This window comes from Parambassis ranga, unplaced genomic scaffold (assembly GCF_900634625.1).
Source record: "Parambassis ranga unplaced genomic scaffold, fParRan2.1 scaffold_31_arrow_ctg1, whole genome shotgun sequence".
Classification (NCBI taxonomy): Eukaryota; Metazoa; Chordata; class Actinopteri; family Ambassidae; genus Parambassis; species Parambassis ranga.
The window spans coordinates 213,986-219,968 of record NW_021144801.1 but is presented as its reverse complement, the minus strand read 5'-3'; the positions used below and the strand labels follow the sequence as shown (position 1 = coordinate 219,968).

The 5,983-nt window shown below is 43.9% G+C and overlaps 1 non-coding gene across 1 annotated transcript; it reads right to left on the bottom strand.

The window, feature by feature from the left end:
- Positions 1–5,308: 5,308 nt before the first annotated feature.
- On the bottom strand, positions 5,309–5,380 carry trnaq-cug (transfer RNA glutamine (anticodon CUG)). The gene has a single exon. It is a non-coding gene; the product is annotated as a tRNA-Gln (tRNA).
- Between the last annotated feature and the right edge of the window lie 603 nt (positions 5,381–5,983).

Below are 5,983 nucleotides of genomic sequence, written 5' to 3'. Positions count from 1 at the left end.
CAGCAAAAGGTAACGATGAAGAGTCTGACGACCCAGGTTGGTTCTGTCCATGAGTGCATGGTCTTGTCCAGTTTGTCCTGTCCAGTTTGGTGTTGGTGCTCCTTTACTTGTTTTCCATTTCATTCGCAGGTTTGATTGTTCACACCTGTGATCAGTCATCAGCCAATCCTGCTGCAGCTTCCATCTAGTATATGTGTCCAATGGAAGCTGAGCAACATGTCAGCTACACACATAGAAACACTACACATAGTTTGTCATATAAATAACATGGATTGAATCATGTTGTACAGTCAATGGAAACAAAAAGCACTGAGAGTGGTGCTGGTAGTGCAGCAGTGGATGGAGGCTGAAGTGCTGCCACCTAGTGTCAATATTTGGTATTACTCTGACTACATATTCCACCTTTAACTCTCTGCCATATATACTGTGCCATGTGTGAAGTGATAATGACATGTGAATGTGAATTTATTGTAAAGAACTTTACTTATTATCCCTGTTATAAGTGAGCAGTGTGTGTGTGTGTTTGATGGAGTGTGTAATGTCTACTCAGTGTTACTGATGCTGCTGTGTGTGATCTGAAAACTGATCAAACTGTGATGTGTCTGATGCTGACAGAAGAATCAGAGGTCAGACAGTCGGATCCTCCTCTGTGACACCTTTAACATCATATCAGAAATCTCTGTCTGCTTCTGGTACATGCAGCTGATCACCAGCAGGGGGCTCACTGCTTTGCTGTCACTCAGGGGGCCTGTTCTGTCTGCCACTGGGATATGATGAGGTGAACTTCAGAGTTTGAATGGATTTCATTTGTCATGTGTTTATGATCATTTTATGAATCAGCTCAAATAAAGGAGACTCACTGAAGTCACAGTTTAGTGTTTTAATACTTATACACACTTATTTTGAAGCTGCTATCAACTTGATGAGTCTTCCTGTTGAAGCACGAGGCAGGACGTGTGTCAGAACATCCATGAACTGAGTAGATTAAGAGGAAAAGCTGATGTGTCACAGCTGCTGGTTGTGTTCTTTCAGTGTCTCCATCTTGATGAAATGAGGCTGTTTTACTTCCTCCAAGTAGAGTGGACCTGGCTCACAGAGTGCTGCTGCTGTTTCTGTCTCTCTGTGAGCAGCATGTTAAACAGCAGGCTCTGAATAGTGACGTCATGATGTCACAGTCACATCAGTCTAATCTCCCAATCGGAGAGAGAGCTGTCATCAACAGCAGGAAGTGCAGGAAGCTCATGGTGTGCAGGCCTCTGATGTGTGGAGGCTGTCGGCTTGTAGCAGCCAACAAGAAGGGAGTTTGTAAAAGTTCTCTGTAACTTTAGATGTGAGGATTCAGAAAGAACTTAGATCAGATATGTGCAGCACTTGTGCAACAGATACTCCAACAGTGACAGCTCTTCTGAAGAAAGCCTGAGGAGCTGAGACCTGGATGAGACACTGATACAGCTTTGCTCTGCTGACAGGAAGGATGAAGGCTGACCACACACACACACATAACACACACAGACACACACACATAACACACACACACGCACATACATAACACAAACATATAGACACACACGCTCTTACAGACACACCACACAAACACACATACAGAAACACACACATAACACATTCTTACACACACATATAGACGCAACACACACACACACAATCATACACACACTCTTACAGACATGCACACACATTTATTGTCACACCGGCTCAGAAAGTGTGACACATTGGGGAGGACAAACACAACCTTAACCGTTTGACCATTTTATTGAAGAAAGAACAGTAGTTGTACACCAACAATTGACAAACAAGGAAATGTGCAAACAAAATACACCGCCATGCCTGCAGCAGGCTGGAGAGAGAGCAGCCCTCCTAGTAGGCCAGACGGGGAGAGAGAGAGTGAAGCAAACAGACTGGGAACTCTTAAACCGTCTCCAGCTCGTCAGCACAGGAGAGCTGCATAAGCTCAGGATCAGCTCCACCCAGCAACCTCCTGCACACACAGGGGAGAGACAGCAGCAACAACACAACACTCCCTGAGAGGCCAACACAGGACCACAATATAGACACTGACACACACTAACACACAGACACATGCACACAAACATATACAGACACACACACACACACACAATACACTGCTTCAGACACACACACTGCCTGCTTCAACTGTGGAAAGGCTTCCTGTGCATCAGTGCAACAGGCTGTTGGGCCTTTGCAGGATCCTGCAGGGTCGACCCCAAAGTTCAGACTCACAGTTCATAGCAGGACTGAGCTGGATGCAGTCACAGCTCCTCACTGTGTGCAGCAGCTGGACTGAGCTGAACACAAAAGGTAGAAAGAGCAGAGCTGATAAGTCACATGACTGATGCACTGACACTCTCTCTAGTCAGCTCCTCCACCAATCAGGCGCTGCCTCGCTGCTCATGCAGCCAATCAGCTTGTAGCAGTACATTTAAAGCTTTCCTCTCTCCTCTCTCTGCTGTCAGCTTCCAGATCACCTTTGAGAGCAGAACCCCCCAGAGGGCTGGACCTGACTGCTGTCCTGATAAAGACCTGAGGAATTTGTTTTCTTCACTGACAATCTTATTACGGATAATGCTACTAAGGATCACAGTGGAATTAGTCTGATTGTTTTTAAAGTTGTTATTATAGCAGTTTATGTTCACTGTGTATGCAAGTCCACACTGGATGTTCCTTTTTTAGGATTAACATTTATGGAGCCCCGAAAGGGACATTTGCAATTTATTTATTTATTTATTTATATTTCATGCTGTATTTATTTCATCCCTAATATGCAAATCTCCTCTTAAGATACAAATCATAAAGTACACAGTCCTTCTCTGGATAACTACAAACTTCACTACATCCAGTGGTAAAACAGACTGAGCCCTGTTGTTGCTGCTGTCAGCTACAAGGAGACATAAACACAGTGTGAACTGAATCAATATGAATTAAAATGGAGGAAACCTTTATTTGACCCACAATGCAGAAATTAAATCAATACATGTAACATTCAATGAAAACATGTGGCAATAAATGAATGACTAATATGCCACCATATGAACGATCTGGCACCGCCTGGCCACGGCTCCAAGCAGATGAAGGGAGGTTGGTGAGAGGTGATGAGGTGATGAAGATGATGATCTGTTCTTATTGAGGGTGATGAAGATGATGATCTGTTCTTATTGAGGGTGATGAAGCTGATGATCTGTTCTTATTGAGGGTGATGAAGCTGATGATCTGTTCTTATTGAGGGTGATGAAGATGATGATCTGTTGTTATTGTCTAAACAGGAACAGTTTAATGACTCACATTTAGAACTTCTGACTTTATGGGGAGGATGGATTGATTTTGGAATGAGGATGCTTCAACACTTCAGGGCTGCTTTGAAGTGACTGACTGGCAGGCACTCTGTGAACCCCACAGCCAGGACAGATGAGATCACAGAGTGCATTACTGGATACATAAACTTCTGTGTGGACAGTGTTGTTCCAGTTAGGACAGTGAATTGTTACCCCAACAACAAGCCATGGGTGACTAAGGACATTAAAGCCATTTTAAACAGAAAAAAGAAGGCATTCAAAGCGGCCGACAGGGAGGAGGTGAGAGCTACACAGAAGGACCTGAGAATAAAAATCAGGGAGGCCAAGGAGAAGTACAGGAGGAAGCTGGAGTGGAAACTTCAGCAAAACAACACAAGAGAGGTGTGGAGTGGCATGAGGACCATCACTGGTTACAGGTGGAGCAGCAGGGGTGGAGTTAATGGCAGTGTGGAAAGGGCCAATGAGCTGTATCAGTTTTTTTAGTGACCCCAGTTCACCCTGCTAACGACTCTTCAGCAGCTGAGCGACGACCAGCCACGTCACCCGCCCTCTCTTCTCCCACAGCTCATCCAGATGGCCCTGCTCGCACCTCGTCCTCTGACCCCTCGGCTGACAGTCATCACCTGGGAATTACTGGTTCCCCACCTCCACCGATCACCTTCACCACAGAGCAGGTGAGAAGACAGGAAGTCATTCCGGCCCGTCTCTATCAAACTACTGAACTCTGAACTGTAACAGTCACTCAGACACTGTACATTCATACTGGTACATTCATGTCATGCTCTTTACTGTGTAAAGGTTTTTACACAATAGTAAATATGTTCTTTAGATACAACTCAGGGATTTAAATGCTGTCTAGGTATTTCAATATTTCTATTTCATATTTCAATTATCTTTTCTTCTATTTGTCTGTAACAAACAAGAATTTCCCCTCGACGATAAAAAAAAGTAATTTCTGATTCTGTAAACTGCGATTCCACCACTAGATGTCAGCATTGGTGGTTCAGTTCAGATTGAGAGAATGCAAAGAGTGTGTGAAGCTGTCATCAAAGCAAAAGCTGGCTGCTTGGAAGAATGTCAAACATCAAACATATTCTGCTTGGTTTAACACTGTTTGTTCACTGCATCATTCCACATGTGTTCCTTCATAGCTCTGATGTCTTCAGGATGAATCTACAATGTAGAAAGTCATAAAAACAAAGACAAACCACTGAGTGACTTTTGACTGGTACATTTAAAAATGTCATCATATGTCCTAACCAGCAGGGGGAGCACTGATCATAAACTCTCTGTCTCACATGTTATTGTCATGTGTTTTTATGGAAGATGATGCTGACTGTTGTTTTCTTGCTTCTCTCTGTAAACAGCAGCTTCCCTGAGGGGAAACTCAGCTAATAAATGATGCTGTAACCTCTGGGACTTGATCTGCTGGGTGGGAGTCCACTACATTATCCATCCATCCTCATCCATCCAGCTGAGATACTGAATGTGGGTTTTCATTGGTTGTCCGTTATAACCATCAAAATTAAAAGAAATAAACACTTGAAATATTTCAGTCTGTGTGGAATGAATGTTTGCATTATACAGCTTTCACTTTTTGAATGGAATTACTGAAATAAATCAACCTTCTGATGATATTCTAATTATATGACCAGCACCTGTAGTGGTGTTTTGTTGCAGCCTGTGGGGTCACCATAGAAACAAAGCTATTTTATTTTGCTTAGAGAGCATTTGAGAGCACTCCCTAATACTTGTTCTTGTTTCCTGAATAATGAGTACTAGCAGGACATAGCAGCATGGACAGCAGAGGATTCCATGTTATAACTGGATCATCCAGCACAAGCAGCAGGATTCAGCACCACAGCCTCCTTCATGGCCTTCAGTCCATTAATGACTACAGCTGGACCAATGAACAGACTGTGGACTTCTCCATAGACTTAACTGTGTAGAAAGGACACCAGGATAACTGTTCAAACAAAAGGTTCCACTGAGATTTGAACTCAGATCACTGGATTCAGAGTCCAGAGTGCTAACCATTACACCATGGAACCTCCTCTGTGAGTAAACCTGACTGGAAGAGAACCAGAGACATGTCTTGTCCAGATGGTCTGTCTTTCCAGAAATGGAGTCTGTCAGTTGTTAAAATGAGTGAGCTGATGTCCAGGTGTAGAACAAAGGAGCTCCTGCTAGCAGTGGTGCAGTTTGTACCTACCAGCTTCAAATGAAGACAGAAGTGTCCTCTGAGGACTCACACAGCACTACAGTAGATCATTAATCAATCAGCGCTCATGCTAACGGCTAACAGCTCAATGTCCTTACTGCAGATCTGTTCTTTGACAGTGATGTGTCCAGGATTACACCATCATTAACAAACACTACCAGCCCCCCTCCTTTCCTCTGACCGCACTCCACTGTCCTGTCTGTCCTCGCCAACTGAAATCCATTTAGCGCAACGTTAGAGTTCAGTGTTAGCACCGTTAGCCAAGTTTCAGTAAACAACAGCATGCACTTGTCAGTGCCGATACAAAATGGAGGACACAGATGCAGCGGAGCCGGAAGTATAAGGCAAATCACAGTTTTAATGCAGGCAATGGTCGGTACACAAGAGTTCAGTCCGCGAGGCAAAGGTATCAAAAGGGCAAAGGCAAAAACAG